General features: G+C 46.5%; 1 protein-coding gene and 1 long non-coding RNA gene across 4 annotated transcripts in view; one reads left to right on the top strand and one right to left on the bottom strand.

The window, feature by feature from the left end:
* The window catches only part of LOC127033608 (zinc finger protein 420-like), a 512,279-nt gene that overhangs the window by 71,969 nt on the left and 420,059 nt on the right, over positions 1-20,251 (top strand). The gene's annotated exons all lie outside the window — the stretch shown is intronic.
* LOC127033689 (uncharacterized) lies at positions 10,133-15,809 on the bottom strand. Its single transcript, XR_007769175.1, has 2 exons — positions 13,773-15,809; positions 10,133-10,409 (listed from the first exon to the last, which is right to left on the bottom strand). It is a non-coding gene; the product is annotated as an uncharacterized LOC127033689 (long non-coding RNA).

Raw genomic sequence — 20,251 nt, 5'->3', positions numbered from 1 at the left:
CTCTTCCCTGTACACTCACCTTTCCTCCTTTGGGCACAAGAAGTAGAGTTCCCAGCGAGATGTGAGACTTCATTCTATGGATCCAGGTGCAGGACTTTGGCAGGGAGGTTTAAGCACGGGGGATTAGGGTGCAGCAGATGGGCTGGCTATCTAGGTGTGGAGATTTAGTGGTCCTGAGGCACAGGAAGGAGGAAGAGGAGGAGAAATCCTGCTGATAGGCAGTGGCCGTGGAGAAAAAGAGGAGGGGTTCCTGGGACTTTTTTCCCCCCTCTCTCTTTTGCCTGCCTGCTTGCTTGATCTTGTGGTAGAAGCGTCAATGCTTTCAGATAGCTCAGTCAATAAAGCATCAGGCTCTTAATCTGAGGGTCCAGGGTTTAAGCCACTGTCTAGCCAAGTTGCCTTATGTGCCAGGAGCCAAACGATTCCTGGTAGTGTCCAGAGCCATGTACAGGAAAAGGAGGCTGAGGCTTGTGATACCCCGCTCTGTGGCAGGGATCCCAGTAGCTCAGACTCAGTGCTAGAACAGGCCTCTGATTTAAGGGCCAGCCGAAGGGTTTCCAGCACTCTGATGTCTCAGATAATCTCTCTCTCCCAAAGCCTGAGGATTTTGGTCCCAGGGAAGGCTTCTGTACTCAGAGGCACTGACTTTGAGAGTCTCCCAGAGGGTGCTCAGGCCCTGATCCATCCCTTCCTGTCCCCACTCCTCCCCCCACAGCACCACCTGCATGCAACTGAACAGCTGATCACTGGCAGGGAGGACATCTGGAAGGGGAGAAGCATGTCAGCAAGGCCCTTTTCTCCCCCATTGCACCCATGGAGTCGGCTCCTTTCACACTCTTGAGAGAGGACCAGAACCAGGGCTATGGCTGATCTATGGGGCACTAGGTGAGTGGCTGAGGCTACAGGCGCTGAGAGTTTGCCTGACACCTCAGGGACACAGTGTGAGGTGGTGTCCCAGGCACCTCTATGAAAGGAGCAGAACAGGATTTACTTGGGGTCAGGAGAGAATTGAGAGTGTCTCAGGGGTTTGTATAGAGCTATTGCCCGGGTTAGAAACTGGCTAAAACACAGGCCTCGCTGTGAGCAGGATTAAAACCTGCTCAGAGAAACCCTATTGGATTTTGACTCCAATGCCTTAACCACTCAGCCATCACAGCTGGGAGCACAATAATGCCCCCATGGCAGAGAAACTGGTGAATAATCACAATGCCCAGGCTTGATATCATCTAAAATACAGAATTCAAACAGCAAACCTGGCTCCCAAAGCACAGGGGAAATTTGAGGTTTGTTCTCTTTGCTTAGCCATGTGCAGTAGCACAAAGAGCGCTTTAAAAGTCTCCCCTCCCACAGAGTAGGAATGGGAAATTATTCTTAACTTGACGCTTGATGTGAATGAGGGTGTCTGGACCATAGGACCAAGGACGGACCTTTGCTAGCGAAACCAATGACACGTGAAACCAGGCTAAGAAAAATATTTCCTGGAGTCAATAATAGGAATAGCAGCGTATTGTGAAGAAGGAAATGTCTCACAAGAGGAATTAGCACATTGGTGGTTCAGTAGCAGAAGTCACAGAGACAGTGGGGGAAGTCTAGCTTTGGCTTCTATCCAACAGAGAGATGAATTTTATTGTCTCCAAATTTCAGTAGAAAAATTCAGATCCAAACCATGTGTGGTGGGGTTTCCTTGGCTTTCATTTGGTTTGTTTTTCTCATTTGAAATGTCCTTGATAATTTTTCTGAGAAAAATGTTTTGACGAGGCCAAGGAAGAGTTAGAACAATTAAAAATATACACAGGAGTGAGGGAGGGTCTCTCAGTGCAGGGGAGGGGGGAGATTTTCATGGAGGAGAGTTGAGGAGATAAATGAGAGGCTTTTGCTTCAGCAGAGGGAGAAGCTTGGCAGTTTCATTTTTACCAAATGAACCCCCGGCCCAACATTGCTTCCCTGCTGCTGCTGCCCCAGCTCAAACCCCACAGTCATCCTCAGCATGTGACCTACAGCTTCCCACTGACAAAGCCCTTATATATCAGAAACAAAATCCCCTAGTCTGCTCTCTCTAGCTGAGCCCTCCCCCCCCACAGAGCCCCGTACAGCCTCTAACTAGCTGGATCTCGTGGCAGATGAGTGAGGATGCGTGCTGCCAACACAAGGAACCAAGTGTGCATGCACCCAAGTGATGTAATAACTGTGTACATTCACCTGACATAATTCTGTAGTACAGACACTGCCTTAGTATTTCAGTCCATGCACCGAGATGTGAGCGTAAAACATCCTCCCACAAATGCAGCAATTTGAAATCCCCCAATTTAATATCTCTGCCCTTTCCAGAAAGTCAGAAGATTCAGTTCATTCTTGCTAGCAGAGGGAAAATTCAAATGACACTAATGTTTACAACTGATAAATAATATTTAGGGTTTAATTAATATAATAGAAAAATAAATAGTGATTCCTTGACACACCACCATAAGGTGAAACAGGAACAGAGACAAATCTTGTCAGTAAAGTTTCTTTTCCTCCAAGATCCTCAAAATAGTGTTAATTCCCACCCCACCTCCATAGGTGTCGGTATACTTTAAGTGCCCTATGTCCATCTTCCCATTAGAATTGCCCTTGCTGGACATTTCCAGACCTGGACATAGGTGAAATACGGTGAAATATGGAATTTGAACAGCAAACGCGGCTCTCTGCACCAAGAATGATGTGGGGTTTTCTACCTGTCACTTTCTCCTTTATAATACCAGAGTAAATATTTTTCAAAAGCCAAACCATCCCCTCCCACACACAGACACCATCCTCAGACAGCCAATGAACTAGGGGAAAAGTTACAGACAACAGAGACCTTAAAAACAGTTAAGTAACAACAAACCCACCAGACAAAGTGACCAAGCAGTTAAAACAATACCATGCTAATCTTTTGTCAGTCTTGTGGTCAGGAGCGGTGGAAGCCCCCTAAAAGTATGGAGGCCACAGGCTCTCAAACTTTGGCCCCTCCCCCATGCTTCCCCTGAGGCTCTGTCCCACTCCATCCACCTGAGCCCCCACCTTCCCTCTAGATCCCAACCTTGCATCCCCCATCTCCTCAAGACCCTGCCCTCCACTTGCTCCCCTCTACCCTCTCCCGCAGTCCCTTGCCCTTAGGGCTGATAAGAGAGTTGGAGACATAATCCCCCCATCTTTAAAAGTTGGGGGCCAGGCACCCCCACCTCTCCCCCACCCCCATTCCACCACCCACCTCATCGGACTCTGTGTTTTAAGAGTTTTGTTGTTGTAGTATTGCGATCCCTCACTCTCACAGATCTTGAGACAGGCCTGTCCTCACTTACAGACAGCCCCCCCAACCTGAAGCAAATACTCACCAGCAACCACACAACAAAAACACTAGCCCAGGAACAAAGCTTGTTACCAACTATGTCCACGTATCTATTCAGAGGACACCATCATAGGACCTAATCACGTCAGCCACACCATCAGAGGCTCGTTCACCTGCACACCTACCAATGTGATCCAGCAATGCCCCTCTTCCATGTACATTGGCCAAACCAGACAGTATCTGCACAAAAGAAAAAATGGACACAAATCATACATCAAGAATTATAACATTCAAAAATCAGTCAGAGAACACTTCAAGCTCCCTGGGTCACTCAATTACAGACCTCAAAGTCACAATACTGCAACAAAAAAACTTCAAAAACAGACCCCAACAAGAAACTGCAGAATTGGAATTAATTTGCAAACTGGACACCATTAAATTAGACTTGAATAAAGACTGGGAGTGGATGGATCATTACACAAAGTGAAAACTATTTCCCCGTGCTAATTTTTCCTCTAGTGTTACTCACATCTTCTTGTCAACTGTTGGAAATGGGCCATCCTGATTATCACCTGCTGATAATAGCCCACCTTAATTGATTACTCTTGTTATAGTTGGTTTGGCATCAAACATTTTTTTCAAGTTCTCTGTGTATATATATCTTCCTGCTGTATTTTCCACTGCATGCATCTGATGAAGTGAGTTTTAGCCCATGAAAGCTTATGCTCAAATATATTTGTTAGTCTCTAAGGTGCCACAAGTACCCATCATTCTTTTTGCAAATATAAGATCATTATTCAATCTGAAATATGGTTACAGGGTCCACCACCCCAGTGTCACAACTACTGAAATTGCTTGGTCTTTATAGTTTACCAGCCACAGAAATGAATGAATTTGAAATAAATCCATTTTCACAGTCAATGAGGACTGATGTATCATGGGGTTTTGCATTTCTTAGACTCTGGCACCATTGTGTGGCCTTTTAATTTTACTCCTAACAGTTGTCACCAACCCATCAATCAACTGATCGATTCTGGAGCCTTGGCCAGTCAATTGTAATCTCTGGATTGCTAAAAGTCCAGTGATGTAGCAGGGGTAAGAGGCTGCCTGCCTGCTGTGGCCCCATGCCAATCTCAGAAGCGACTGGCTGCTGGCACATCTCTGCAGCCCCTGGGGGAGGTGCGGCAGCTACATGCACTGCCCCCACCCACAGAACTGTCCCCACAGCTCCCGTTGGCTGCACACACAGATATGCCAGCAGCCAGCTGCTGATCAGGAGCCACTTGTGGTAAACACCTCCCAGCCTGCACCCCAATCCCCAACCCAGAGCTCCCTACCCCACATCCCCTCCCTCACCCCAACACTCTGCGCTAGCCCGGAGCCCCCTCCTGCACTCAAATTCCCCCTCAGAGCTGCACCCTTCACCCCTCCCACATCCCTATCCCCCTCCTGCACCCCAATCCCCTGCACCAGCCCAGACCTCCCTCCTGCACCAAACTCCCTCCCAGAGCCTGCACCCCTCACTCCTGCACCCCAACCCCCTGCCCCAGGCTCAGCCAATGCACGCCCACAGTTAAGAATGTTACAGATTTGTGACAATCCCTGTAGGATTTTGGATCTATAAACCACAAATCACACTAATAAAAAGTAAAACTCATGAAATGTCCAGTGGATTCTGAGAGATTAGGTGCATTGTGACCATATGACGCCTGCACTCAAACTGCCTCCCAGAGCTTGCACCCCCTCACTCCTGCACCCCAACTCATTACCCCAGGCTCAGCCCAGAGCCCCCACCCACACTCCAATCCCCTCAGGCCCAGCTCAGAGCCTGCACCCCCTCCAGCACCCCAACTACCTACCCCAGCCTGGTGAAAGTGAGTGAGGTTGGGGGAGAGTGAGTGATGGAGGGAGTGGGAAATGGAGTGAGCAGGGCTGGACCTTGGGGAAGGGTCAAGGTAGATCCTGGATTGATTTTAAGTTCAAAAAATGACCTTGTGCATAAAAAGGTTGGAGACCACTGCCTTACAACTAACCAATGTATTTTGCAAAGAAATATTGGGTCCCTGGGGAAGACCCAGGAGCAGAGGCTGCATTCACTGTATCTACAAATGCAGGATTGAGCTGTGAGACCTGCGGCTCCCGGGCTCATGCAGAGTCTCTGTCCTACCCACCTCATGCTGTCCCACAGTCTCTCCACCAATCAGGGAGTGGGGAAGGGAGCAGAAAAGTGACATAAATACAGTCTTTTCTCCAGCAAAAGGCACAATTTGAGAGAGACAATTACACTTCCCAGTGTGCACCAGAAGGGGGTGGATTGCCTGAGCAACCCTCTCGTCACTTCCACTTTGAGAAAGGTCAGGAAATACAACTCCCAGCCTGCCCCAGGGCACTTCCGCCCTCTGGAGCCCAGATAAGGCAGGGCCCTGGGGTCAGCTTGACACTCCACCACACATAACCTCTCCTCCCCCCAAGATCCCCTGGCCCTGCACCCCTTCCCAGCTCATGCCTCGCAGGCTCCTAATGTGAACTCTTGTGTCCTGGGGGCATGGCCTGGTCCTTGGCGGACCCATCCCTCGGCTAGGCTGCTGTGCCACGGGGGAGCCTCACCCCCAGGGTATCTGGGCAAGGCCCTGCTGTGCCCAGGGGTCTTGGCAGCACTCCTAGAAATGGCCCCCCAGTCTGACCTTGTGGACCTAACCCCCTGTGCTGTGCCCACTCCTCTGTCCCTAACCCCTGCACTCCCTCCAGTGCCCCAACCCCTGTGCTCAGGGCCAGCTTTAGGCCAATTTGCCCGATTCTCCCAAATTGGGCCCTGTGCCTAAGAGGGCCCCATGCCGGCAGCATCTCTCCCGGAAGCAAAGCACTGCGTCAATCTCAGAAGCAGCAGCTGTTGTGGCTAGGCAACGAGAGACACTGGCTGGCAGAGGGCTGAGGCAGAGGCAGCCGTGGTTGTTGCAGGTCAGGAGGGGGGAGGCAGGGGAGAAGGCACATGTGCTTTGCAGCTTTCCTTCCCCACCCCTCCCCTCCCCTCAGCACTCACCTGGAGGAGACGCCAAGGGGGCTTCCGGTCCGGTGGGAGACAGGAATCTCTGCAGTGGACCTCGCTCAGCTGAGCAGCTGCTGGGGCTTTCAATGGTGAATGTTGGACCCTGTGATTCCCCGTAGGTTTGTAATATTGGGTTGGTGTTGTGGTTTTCGGTGGTGTTGCTGTTTGAGGGTGAGTTTGTGCCTGCCTGTGTCTGTTTCAGAACTAAAGTTGGGATCATGTCATGTAACCCAGGAAAAATGCCCCCAGCCAGTACTTAGTGCTGTGAACTCCAGGTGAGAGAGAGAGGGAGGTTTGGAGGAGGAAATCAAATACATCAAGAGGGGAGAATGCAAAAGGTCTGCAACACGGCAGGCTGAGACTTATCTTCCCACCCCCCCGCAAGAGGGGAAACTGAGGCACAGAGTGATATGATTCCCCTCTCCAAATTATTTTGCAAAGGAAGGGGACTGGGGCTCCTACCCAAACCAGTTCCCTTCCCATCAGCTCTGCTTTCCCTGCTGCAAGACCACTGTAGGGGCTGAATATTTCCATTAAACTATGGCTCCTTCATTTGCCCTACAACAATAAATTAGACCGGCTTGGGGGGGGGCTATTCCCCCCCAAAGCTGTGTGGATATTAAGGTTTTTTTGAGGGGGGGCATGATAATATTTCAGATCAAATGTCCAGCTCAGCTTTCTAGCCATCCAGCAGCTCTAGGGCAGGAAAGGAAGGTGCTCTTGGTGCAGAGTGGTTGCAAAACAGAGGTGAATTTAGTAGGGGGGGTGGGTCCGGTTGAAATTCTGCCTGATGCATCCATACAGAATCACTGGCAATGCTGGGAGAGGCCAGGAGTGGAAACAGGTGGCCTGGGGATGGGGGGACATTTGCCCTCAGTCCTGGGCTCTGGGATGGACTAGGCTGGGTGGTGGGTTCAGTTTAGTCTTCCAGCCTGTTGCTCTCACTGGGGTTTGTGGTTTTCATCTGGCTCCACCAATAAGATCAAATAAGCCCAGTAAAAAAGGGGGGTGAAAGAGGCAGGAAAGGGTGTGTAAGGGGTTAAAGTTACCCAACAACAAAAGAGTAAAACCAGAGTTTGATTGGATTTCCCCCCAACCACCACTCCTGAAAACGCTGAGCAAGTGGCAGCCCCATTCCCCACCAAGGCTATGGTGAGGGGCAGCAGAGGAGGAAGGAAGCCACATGTGATGGCATTCCCCTCCCCTCCCACCCCCCAGCACCACCATCCCCTCTCCCGCCCCCGAACTCTGTCCCAGAGTCTGCACCCCTCCACCCTTCCTGCACTCCACCCCAGATCCTGCACCCAGCAACCAAACTCCCTCCCACTCAGCTTGGGCAAAGCTCTCCTTGGTCTGGCTCCCAGCCCCTCTCCAAGGGTTGCAGCTGTCTGGAGGTGCTGCCTTCCATACCTTCCTCAGTCACACCTCATTCATTCAACAGGGCAATTGATTACAAAGTTGGGGGAAGATCTTATTCTACTCCTAGCAAAAAGACACTTTTCTTTTACTTTAATCACACTGCCTTTGGGGCCTGCTATAACATATTACCAAGGTTCAATACAAAGTCATATAAAAGTTATACAAAAATGCATAATGCAGAGATTTGTCTACAACTGCATTGATTGACTGGTGTGTGCAGTAATATAGTAACCCATGATGCTTTATACTTGGGGGGAGGTGAGAGGGCAAGTGGCGGGTGGGCAAAAAGGCAAGCACTGAGCCAGCAGGAGTTCTAGGGGTGGGCATGGGGGTTTCTGGCAGGGGAGGGAGAAGGTGAAAGGAGGAGAGTGATGGGTGGGGGACTGACTAGGAGGGATGCAGCAAGCCATCAGGGGGCTAGGGGGTGATGAGAGGTGTGATGGTGGGGCTGAGCAAGGAGTGGGCAGGTCCTATTTTACTGCTGTGATCTGGTCATCCCATGCGTGCCGTTTCTTTTCGACCCCCCCAACCTTGTTTCGACGGGGTGGAGCTGGGGAAGGAGGGTTTGTTTCCACAGGGCCGGGCAGCACTGGGGAGGGGAAGAAGGGGGCAATTTTATATTAATAAGGAAATATTTTATAAATTTTAATAAAATAAACATTAGTGAAAAAAATCAGTTGTACAACTATCAAAACAAATTATTTTCCTAATATGAAAGTGCAAATCAGTTAATTAATATGATGCAATGTATGTAACATATAATTTTATCATTTATATAGTCATGGAAAGTAAATAATACATGGAAGAAATGAAAGGGGTTTTTTCAAAAATTTTTTTTTTTTAGTCATCCCTGCCAGGTCCCCATCGAAACTGTTCAAATTGGGCCCCGCACTTCCTGAAGCCGGCCCTGCAGCCATCACCTAGCACATGTTTTAACCTGTTTAATCTTACCATTGCTCCTTATCAGAGAAGGGGAGAGAGCAAATGAGCCATAGAAACAGAGACCTAGTGATCGAAGCAAACATTTCTTTGCTCCTTGCTTGGCTCTGTCAGTTATTTGGGTACAAACTCACCCCCCACCCACTGTCTGTGCTGGGCTCAGTGGGCAGGAAGAGCTCAGCTGTCAATGGGACTTGAGGAGCTTGGGACATAACTGTGAGCTGCTGGAACATTTAGGTGAAAACCACCTAAACACGGACACAAGGTCGAGGCTGCAGTAACTCATCTTGCATCTGCGGCTGTTGAAGCTACGAGGCAGAGGACTTAGTACGACATTTAAACTTATGTTTGACCTCAGAGAATAAAAAAAAATGTCTGTGAAAAGAGGGGAATCGAGTTCAATCCCTTGTCATCATCAATGCGCAAACCAGGAACCTGTTGCTTTGCATTCTGATGTGTCACCATCATGTGGCTATTCTGTCTCAGTCCCTTTAATTAAAAAATTGTGTGTTTTTTCATAGAAACTATATTTTCCCTGTAGAGACACAGGGGCAGATTAATCTACAAAGGGAAGGTGCTTCCAAGGCAGTTCTGGAGGAGAAGGGAATGTTTTCAGCATCACTAAATTATTTTGTTGTGCCTCACAGAGAGAGAGAGAGAGAAAGAGAGAGAGAGAGAGAGAAAAAATAAACCTATTAATTTGAGCTACCGACACAGTTCACAGCATGAAATACACAATTTTGTGTTCAATGAGTTGTGTTAATTTACATAATATGAAAAATATGTTTTGGGCAATGCATGAAAACCTCACTGCATTGAACAATCCACTTGATCTAGTTAATGTACTACAGAATATTTAAAGAAGTTAAGAAAGATGTGCTTATAAATTAACGTGTTGTGCCATTTACACACATACAAGACACAGAAGAAACTGAATTATTTGAGCTACTAAAATTTCCATTTTCTCACAGCATTTTAGTTCTCAAGGTTGTTTTAATTTGCTTATTTTTTTGGAACTAGAAATGGGGAAAGAGTACACTGAAGTCAGTGGAATTACCGCAGTGAGGGATTAGTCTCATTATTTGTCACTAACAAAACCTTTGTTAACAGAAAGTTAACTTTGACTGTGACTATCTCTTACGTTCCAGAACATCAAGTTCAGTAACACTCAAACTCTTGAAAAACAGGGAATACAGAGTGAGGGTACCTGCCCAGATAACCTTAACTCTGCCCTCTAGCAGAGAATTTGTGATAGCATATGAGAACAAAGAAAGGTTTGGGGACAAGTTACAGCTACTTCCCAAGAGTTTTTCTTTGGTAATTAATTGATCCTGGCCCCATCAATTGATCCTGGCCTGGTGTCTGGCCGTGGAATTTACTATTTACTGTCTTTATCCCAGCATACTTACAGGCAAAACTGCTTTACAAAAGCTCCTTTATTTTAGATTATACAAACAGGTCACTTCCCCACATATTTCAAGGAGATGGAATTCTCCTGACCCACAGGGAACTTAAAATAACATGCTCAAGATCACACATTCCTTAGGAGAAAACGAAGGGAGAAAAAAACAAAAAACCACCAAACCATTGCTGTTTCTACCCAAATGATCAATGAGATCAGAAACTTACAGAGACTCTGCTCCTGCTCATGAATTATAAGCACATGACCTCTAAACGGCTGCCATTCGAATGTATCTGAAAGTTACACGGAACAACGATCTGTGTTAAAGGAAGGTTGCCATTTATTAGCGCCCCAATTGATGCGGTGTGCACAGAGGTTTGCATGTGTAACAGGGAGTTTGGTAAATCTTGGTTATTTTATTTTTATAGCAGGCTCCTGTCCACCTCCAGTAGAGTTTTCAGTCCCAATAGCAACTTACTTACCAAATGTATAATACAAACTAGTCCATTCCTCCCAAGTGGATGTGGTTCTTGTTCTTCTGCACATTGCAGCCCATGGCGGCCAAGGACCTGCAAATGTGACTTCAAGTGCCTTTGTTTAATTGATGAAGACAAACCTAGATACTTAGAGGATTGGAACTGATTTCAGCTGGGGGACATGTTTGCTAAGTTTTTATGCATTTGCACAGGAAAACAATGACGGTGTCCACTCATTTCAGGGATCCCTATTTAGTGGAGCTCCTGAACATACTGGAAATTGAATTATTTTTATTGCAGGAACAAGTTTGTAAGGGGGCACTTAGATTTGAACCAAGGACTACTTGATCTGTAATCAAACACTCTACCACTGAGCTATATAACCCCATGACATTTGCATAGGCAAGTCAGTGATCTTAAGGATTTTGAAGGACAGGCTCTGCCTCAGAGAGCTCCTTTTCTATTCCCAGACCACAGAGGTTTTTAAAATGAGGTTTGATTAAACTTTCTATATACATGTAGACACCATAGCTTGCACACCCACCAACATAGCTTCACCCACTGACATAGCTGCCACCTTTCAGGGAAATGGGTTAACTGCATGGACAGGACAGCTCTCTCCCCTCTGCTTAGAGCATCTTCATTATTTATGAATAGGTGGGAAATAACCTCCTGAATGGATAGTAACCAATTTATCAAATATTGCTGTGTCTGCATTCAATATGGATAACTGGTCATATTGGGCTGGATTAGTAGGCGCATTGCAAGCAGATCGAGGGAAGTGATTATTCCCCTCTATTCGGCACTGGTGAGACCAAGTCTGGAGCATTGCATCCAGTCCCCCTCACCCCCCAGAAACAAATTGGACAGAGTCTAGGGGAGGGCAACAAAAATGATTAGGTGGCAGGGAAAGTATGAGGAGAGGGTGAGGGCAGGTGGGGCAATTTGCCCCAGACTCTGCAGAAGCCCCCATGAGAATATAGTATTCTATAGTATTGCAACTTTTTTTATGCAAGGGACCCCCAAAATTGTTTTGCCCCAGCCCCCCTGAATCCTCTGGGTAGCCCTGCCCAGACCGTGGTGCTGTCCCCCCACTCCACCCCCTTCACTTGTTCTCCTCCCTCTGAGGCCCCACCTGTGCTCTGCCCTCACTCTCATTTGGCCACTTCTCACTCCTGCTCTTCCTCTTTGGCTGAGGCCTGCTGGTCCACCTTTCGCTCGCTCCTCTCCTCCCCCAAGGCCTCCTCACACCTCTCCACCCCCTACACCAAGGTCTGCCTGCTGCCCACACCTCTCTGCCTCCTCTACTGAGACTCACCCTACCCATCGCCCATGCTTCTCTGAGCCTTCCCGAGACCCACCCTGCCTACACCTCTCTGCCCCCTCCCCAAGACTCACCCTGCCCACACCTCTGCCCCTCCCCTGAGACCTGCCCTGCCCACCACTCATACCTCTCTGCCCCTCCCCACTACCCACACCTCTCTGCCCCCTCCCCTGACCTGCCCTGCCCAGTGCTCACACCTCTCTGCCCCTCCCCGAGACCTGCCCTGCCCACACCTCTCACTTCTCTAACTTCTCCCCTGAGAACTGCCCTGCTCACCACTCATGCCTCTCTGCACCCTCCCCTCCCCTGCCCATCTCTTGAACCTCTCTGCCCCTCCCCTGAGACCCACCCTGTCCATTTCTTTCTTTAGTCATCCGTTGTTATTCTTTGAAACATCAGGGATGGAATAAAAAGCTGAATTTACTCCAGGGTGAGGAAAGAAAGGAACCACCAACCCCTGGCAAAGCTCAGTGACCCAGAGAAAACCTGCCCCCTGCTATCGCAATCACTGATGTACTGGGGATACGATGGTGAAGAGACTGTCTGAATGATCAAGGCAGGAAATGGACAACAATCTACAGCAACATCATTAACCACAAACACACTCTCCTCATGCTTCAGCCAGAAGGGAAAGGAGCAGGAATTCTTGCAGTTCAGCCATGGACACACTTACACAATGGCACAGCAGTGTGTGTGTTGTGGAAGCTGGTCTGAGGAAACAACTGGAATTGATCAGTCAGTGAGAACAGAACTAGAGTGTAGTGAGAGACACATCTCAAATAAGTAGTTGTGGCTGAGTGGTTAAGATAAGGGACTAGAAATCTATTGGGAACTCCCTGCACAGGTTTGAGTCCTGCCAACTACAGGAAAAAGTTGTGGTTCTTTAGTTTCAATGGAGTTGGGTCTTATCTCACTCTCAAGCTAGGCCTATGCTAAAGGGTGATGTGAATTTAGTTAAAGTGTTTTAATTGAACAGCTGTTGCATGTACACCCTATGTCACCAGAGCACATCCATGCTAGCATCTCTTGGATTGCCACAGAGAGCAGTGCAGTGTGGGTAGCTATCTCATTGTGCAACTGGCTGCAAGGTCCTTTGGGAAGAGTTTGCAATGCCTGATGGGCTGCTACAGCATATGATGCAGGCTTCTCTGTCCCACTGTTCCATGGCCATCCTACTAGATTTTCAACTGCAATGTGCAAGTGTTGGGGTAGAGAGTGTGTGTGTTGCAGAAGAGTGAGTGTGTGGGCACACCGTCTCTAAGTTCTGACAGCTGCTGGAAGCAACCAGTCCTGAGGCAGGGGACAGCCCCAACATCAGCCCCCCTTCTCTCACTGGCTCAGCTCAGCACAGCACTCTCTGTCACATACGCACACACAGGGTCGGCTTTAGGAAGTGCGGGGCCCAATTCGAACAGTTTTGATGGGCCCCGGCAGGGATGACTAAAAAAAAAAAACACATAAAAAAACATGTGGGGCTTGTACTCACCGGGCAGCACTCCTAGTCTTCGGTGGCGGGTCCTTCACTTGCTCCGGGTCTTCGGTGGCACTGAAGGACATGCCGCTGAAGTGCTGCTGAAGACCTGGGGCGAGTGAAGGACTCGCCAGCAAAGACCCAGAGCACTTCTGAGTGAGTAAAAATTAAAAAGGAGCTTCTAGACAGGGAAGGGATTCTTGACCACTTGCCTCACCCCCCACCGCCTCTGCCACTGGGCACGGGGCCCTCTTAGGCGCGGGGCCTGATTCGGGGGAATTGGTGGAATTGGCCTAAAGCCGGCCCTGCTATAGAGCAAAATAAAACAAAAATATGCAAGTCTAAGCCTAATACAGTATGAAACTCAATACAGATAAAATCTCACCCTCAGAGATCTTCCAATAAGCTTCTTTCTCAGACCAGACTTATTTCTTGTCTGGGTCCAATCTTTTCACCTGGTATAGTCCTTGTTCCAGCTCAGGTGGTAGCTAGGGGATGTCTCATAACTGCAACCACCTTTCTTCTCTTCCACCCCCTTATACAGCTTTGGTACAAGGCAGGAATCTTTTGTCTCTCTCCTGGGGAAAAGCCCCAGGTTCAAGATGGATTCTTGTACCAGGTGACATGGTCACATGTCCTGTGAGACCCCAAGCCTTCATTCTTCCTGGCCAGATTCACAGATGGTGCAGGACAGAGCCATCTCCAGTCTATTGTCCTGGTTAATGGGAGCCACCAAACCACTATTAATGATCCACACTTTGCATCATTACAACAGGACCTCAGAGTTATAGTTCATATTTCTATGACATGCATCCGACAAAGTGGGTATTCACCCACAAAAGCTCATGCTCCAATATGTCTGTTAGTCCTGTGGCACCTCATAGACTCTTTGCTGCTTTCATATTTCTAGTTTCAGACATAAGAATGATCAGTTCATACAAATAGGATGAATACACACAGTAGAGAATAAGCTTTGTAATGATACTGTACAAGAGACCTTTTGCATGAAGCATGTTCCAGTTACATTATATTCACACTCATTAGCATATTTTCATAGAACCATCAACATCACAGCAGGGAAAGGGTTTTACTGTGGCACCTGGAAGCAGTTGAGTTTCATGTACAGGCTGTGGTATGAGTTCCTCCAGGTTTCTCGTAAGCACACAGGGACCTTAGTGGGTGCTCTCGATACAGGAATGGTCCAGACATGAGAAAGTGATGGGAATTGCATTTCCCTTTTTTATTTCTCTATTTCCAATGACATTTCTTTTTGTGATTTTGTTTTGCTTCATATAACTGTGTTTTCCCAGGGATTTGATATTTACCAGGCTAACTCTAACAGCTAATAACGCAAGACTTCCAAGCAGGGCCTTGGCGAGTGGAAAAGAACTGTAAGAGATGCTGGTTTTTGACCTTGTGTTAGATAAGAACAGAATGCAGATTGTAGCAGAAATTGCTGAGAGAAGTAAGCTATCAGAAAGGAATATGTACAAACAAAATGCAGTTGTTGCTCATTACTGTATGTCACAAAAGGTATAAATGCTTGCCTTAACTGTTTATCTAACCGAGACCTACCTCAGGAGAGGAAACTCTGCCCATGTGTACTCTCCCGACTAACTGCAGTTGCTCGAAATAAACTGCATAATATAATAACATTTAACATCCCTGTGGTGGGAAGAACATCTCAACAGCCCAACACTGTGGTATTAAATTTCAAAAAGGGAAACTATGCAAAAAATGAGGGGGTTAGTTAAACAGAAATTAAAAGGTACAATAACTAAAGTGAAATTGCTGCAAGTTGAATGGACGCTTTTTAAAGACACCACAATAGAGGCCCAACTTCAATGTATACCCCAATTTAAGAATCACAGTGAAAGAACTAAAAAAGAGCCACTGGGGCTTAGTAATCATGTAAAAGAAGCAATGAGAGATAAAAAGACATCTTTTAAAAAGTGGAAGTCAAATCCTAGTGAAGTAAATAGAAAGGAGCATAAACACTGCCAAATTAAGTGAAAAATTTAATAAGAAAAGCCAAAAAGGAGTTTGAAGAATGGCTAGCCAAAAACTCAAAAGGTAATAAAATGTTTTTTAAATATATTAGAAGCGAGAAGCCTGCTAAACAACCCGCAGGGCCCCTGGAGGATCGAGATACAAAAGGAGCACTTAAAGATGATAAAGTCATTGAGGAGAAACTAAATGGATTCTTTGCTTCAGTCTTCATGGCTGAGGATGTTAGGGAGATTCCCAAACCTGAGTGGGCTTTTGTAGGTGTCAAATCTAAGGAACTGTCACAGATTGAAGTATCACTAGAGGAGGTTGAACTTGAATGTGAAGTTGCGGAACTATTAACTAAGGTTTGTAACCTGATCTTTAAATTGGCTTCTGTACCCAATGACTGGAAGTTAGCTAATGTAACACCAATATTTAAAAAGGGCTCTAGAGGTGATCCTGGCAACTACAGACCGGTAAGTCTAACGTCAGTATCAGGCAAATTCGTTGAAACGATAGTAAAGAATAAAATTGTAAGACACATAGAAGAACATAAATTGTTGGGCAAAAGTCAACTTGGTTTCTGTAAAGAGAAATCGTGTCTTACTGATTAAAGTTATTTGACGGGGTCAACAAACATTTGGACAAGAGGGATCCAGTGGACATAGTATGCTTAAATTTCAGAAATCCTTTGACAAGGTCCCTAACCAAAGGCTCTTACATAAATTGTCATGGGATAAAAGGGAAGGTCCTTTCATGAACTGAGAGCTGGTTAAAAGACAGGGAACAAAGGGTAGGAATTAATGGTAAATTCTCAGAATGGAGAGAGGTAACTAGTGGTGTTCCCCAAGGGTCAGTCCTCGGACCAATGCTATTCAATTTATTCATAAATGATCTGGAGAAAGGGGTAAACAGTGAGGTGGCAAAGTTTGCAGATAATATTAAACTGCTCAAGATAGTTAAGACCAAAGCAGACTGACAAAGTTCAAAAAGATCTCACAAAACTAAGTGATTGGGCAACAAAATAGCAAATGAAATGTAATGTGGATAAATGTAAAGTAATGCACACTGGAAAAAATAACCCCAACTATATATGCAATATGATGGTGTAGACATGCAGACTCACCCCTGTGGCACCTCCTGCTGGTCTCTCAGGGAATTAGCTCAATTTCCAGCTCCGGAGTACCCTCTGAAGGCTGGTGATCCGCCTGTCCTCCAGCCCCCATGTCCTTCTCTGGACTCTGATGCCCTGTTAGCTGAGGGGCTGCCCTCTGCAACCCCTAGTAACTGTTGCCTTCTGCTAGGCTGCAGCCTGGGGCTTTCCTGGCTGGAGCTCCACAGCTCCTTTGCCTTTCCCCAGCCCTGCTCCACTCAGGTACCTGTCTCTAGCTCCCTACAGCCAGGCCCTTCTCCATCTACAGGCAGAGGGAGACTGCTGAGCTCCTGGCTCACAGCCTTTTTATAGAAGCCACTATGGCCTGACTGGGACACAGCCCAGCTGCAGCCTCTTCCCAATCAGCCCAGCTTAGCAGCTCCCAGCCACAACCTTCCCCCCAGGGCTGTTTTAAGCCCTTCAGGGCAGGAGCAGGGTAACCATCCTGCTACAGATGGGGGCTAATTTAGCTACAATGAATCAGGAAAAAGATCTTGGAGGTATCGTGGATAGTTCTCTGAAGATGTCCACGCAGTGTGCAGAGGCAGTGAAAAAGCATACAGGATGTTAGGAATCATTAAAAAGGTGATAGAGAATAAGACGGAGAATATATTATTGCCCTTATATAAATTGTGGGTATGCCCACATCCTGAATACTGTGTACAAATGTGGTTTCCTCATCTCAAAAAAGATATACTGGCACTAGAAAAGGTTCAGAGAAGGGCAATTAAAATGATTAGGGGTTTGGAACGGGTCTCACTTGAGGAGAGATTAAAGAGACTTGGACTTTTCATCTTGGCAAAGAGACTAAGGGGGGATATGATAGAGGTCTATATAATCATGAGTGATGTCGAGTAAGTGGATAAGGAAAAGTTATTTACTTATTCCCACAATACAAGAACTAGGTTTCACCAAATGAAATTAATGGGCAGCAGGTTTAAAACAAATAAAAGGAAGTTCTTCACACAGAGCACAGTCAACTTGTGGAACTCCTTGCCTGAAGAGGTTCTGAAGGCTAGGACTATAACAGGGTTTAAAAGAGAACTGGATAAATTCATGGAGGTTAAGTCCATTAAAGGCTATTAGCCAGGATGGGTAAGGAATGGTGTTCCTAGCCTCTGTTTGTCAGAGGGTGGAGATGGATGGAAGGAGAGAGATCACTTGATCATTACCTGTTAGGTTCACTCCCTCTAGGGCAACTGGCATTGGCCACTGTCAGTAGACAGGATACTGGGCTAGATGAACCTTTGGTCTGATCCGATACGGCCGTTCTTATGTTATGTTCTTATGCCTCTCGCTTGTTGCTTTAACCCCAGATAGTGGGAACTCATTTTTCTTCCACAGGGTGTTGTAATTAATGTAGGCGTGTACATACTAACCTAAAAAGAAAGAGTGTGCTGCAACTAATTCAGTGCTTACTGGACAATTGGGTCCTGGGGAATAAGTACTGCAATGAAGACGCCCATCTACTCAAATCCGCCTCTCGGTCAGCCTGCTCCTGCTTCTAACATCCCTCATTGGCTACCATAATTTGTCCAGCATGGAAGTGCTTCTTGTCCAACAAGGCAGCCAAATTGGGGCCCATAGGCATGGAATGGCTCTGAAGGAATCAGCTGTTTTTCTCTGTGCTTCATCGAACTTTGGATCCAAATGGTAAAAGACAGTTGTGCCCAATTTAATCATGGTGCCTTTAGGAGTGTGATCAATGCCACTTAATTAGGGAGCAGCATTCTAAAAATAGTTGACCTGGGCCACAGGTCACCATAGCTTCCATCTCCGCGGTAAAAATCAACCACTAGTACCTGCGATTTCTACCTGACTTCTTGTCAAATCTTTGATCTTATTTGGAGTAATTTTACACTTCTCTGGCATAGAATTCTTCACCAACCACACAACAGATCAGTAGTGATAGTGAGGTACAACTCCACCAGCTATGCCCTTTTATTTCTTTAATCTGGTGGCACAGATTTAAATTAGGGACTAAATTCAGGTGCGGTTTAGAATCCCTGTAAGACACCAAATGTCAGGTCTCTATTAAAAATAGGTCTCTTTCTGTAGCTATAACACATTCAACATGGATTCCATTTTCTACACACTTGCCACATCTCTTGGGGTGAGCTGAACAGAAACGTCACTTCCATTTTTCCCATCTCTACCCAGAAAGGGATTACATTTCCCAAAGAAAAGGCAACATGCTCCTGATTAGGAAGGAGATCTCTTCAGAAGCGACCTCCTGCAGGGCCTGGGCCACAACGGCTTTGAGAGCCCAATGCATGGGTACTTTGTTTAGTTACAAGTTATTTACGAGGGAATCCTCTTCCCAGCCCTTTATAAAAAATATTGACCTAACCAACTGAACAACAGGGGGGTTGGGATGGTGATGGTGAATAAGGAAATCCCTCTGATTTACCCTTTCTCCTTCTGTTCTTATAGCTGGTGAAATGTCATTTTCCTCTATCTCTGCCCTGTTCCTGCTCTTTGTTATAGTTCAATATATTTTAAGTGAGGAAAATGGTAATAAAAATATCTGCTCTCCAGCGAAACCTGAAGCAACATCAAAGCAACTTGGAATGAAACAATTTGTTCCAGGGGGAAACTTGATGACTAACAATTGCTTTGAAATGGGGGAACAGTATAACCATGATGCTCGGGGTTTGTTTAGACTAGGAAAAGTGATGGAGTTTAGGTCAGGTCAAGGAGAGGGCTAATGCCAACCACTGCACCTGGCCTGCATCTGCACTACAACTATAACTGTCTTTTTACACCAAGATCACTAACTTGAGCAGCCAAAGCAATGTGCAGCCCTAGTGGATGTAAGGCACAGGTAGCTTTTGCCTCAGTGTTGCTTGTTGGGAATCAAACCTCTCTCCCTCACCTGGAGCTGATGAACATTCCTGGCTGGAGGGATACATGCTCCTATGAGTCAAAAGGAAAGGAGTTGATAGAAAAGATCACAGGACTGGCCCCAAAGTGGTGTGAGCTTCAAAAGGCAGAAGCAGGCAACTCATCTGGGGGAGCTGAGAGACCACGGTGAAGATGGTGCAAAGATCACGATACTGGAATTAGCAAATGTGATTTTTTTTAAAAACAAATCTTTGGCCAGCCCTAATCAAGGCATTTCTTACAGTTCTCTCCCATTTGGATTTTCTGATGTCTAATAGGGAATGACCTCTGATTGAAATGCAGAGATGAAATTTCTCGATATTTTAAATGACTGCTTCATGGAGCAGCTGGTATGGGAACCCACAAGGGGAGAGGCAACTCTAGATTTAATCCTGAGTGGAGCGCAGGAGCTGGTCCAAGAGGTAACTATAGCAGGACCGCTTGGAAATAGTGACCATAATACAATAACATTCAACATCCCTGTGGTGGGAAGAACATCTCAACAGCCCAACACTGTGGCATTTAATTTCGAAAGGGAGAACTATACAAAAATGAGGAGGTTAGTTAAAGAAAAGTTAAAAGGTACAGTGACTAAAGTGAAATCCCTGCAGGTTGCATGGGCCCTTTTTAAAGACACCATAATAGAGGCCCAACTTCAATGTATAACCCAAATTAAGAAACACAGTAAAAGAACTAAAAAAGAGCCACCGTGGCTTAACAACCATGTAAAAGCAGCAGTGAGAGATAAAAAGACTTCCTTTAAAAAGTGGAAGTCAAATCCTAGTGAGGCAAATAGAAAGGAGCACAAACACTGCCAGCTTAAGTGCAAGAGTGTAATA

The sequence above is a fragment of the Gopherus flavomarginatus genome, chromosome 13, assembly GCF_025201925.1.
Source record: "Gopherus flavomarginatus isolate rGopFla2 chromosome 13, rGopFla2.mat.asm, whole genome shotgun sequence".
In the NCBI taxonomy this organism is placed as follows: Eukaryota; Metazoa; Chordata; order Testudines; family Testudinidae; genus Gopherus; species Gopherus flavomarginatus.
Note: the sequence above shows the minus strand (reverse complement) of the source record. Positions and strands in the feature narration are given on the sequence as shown.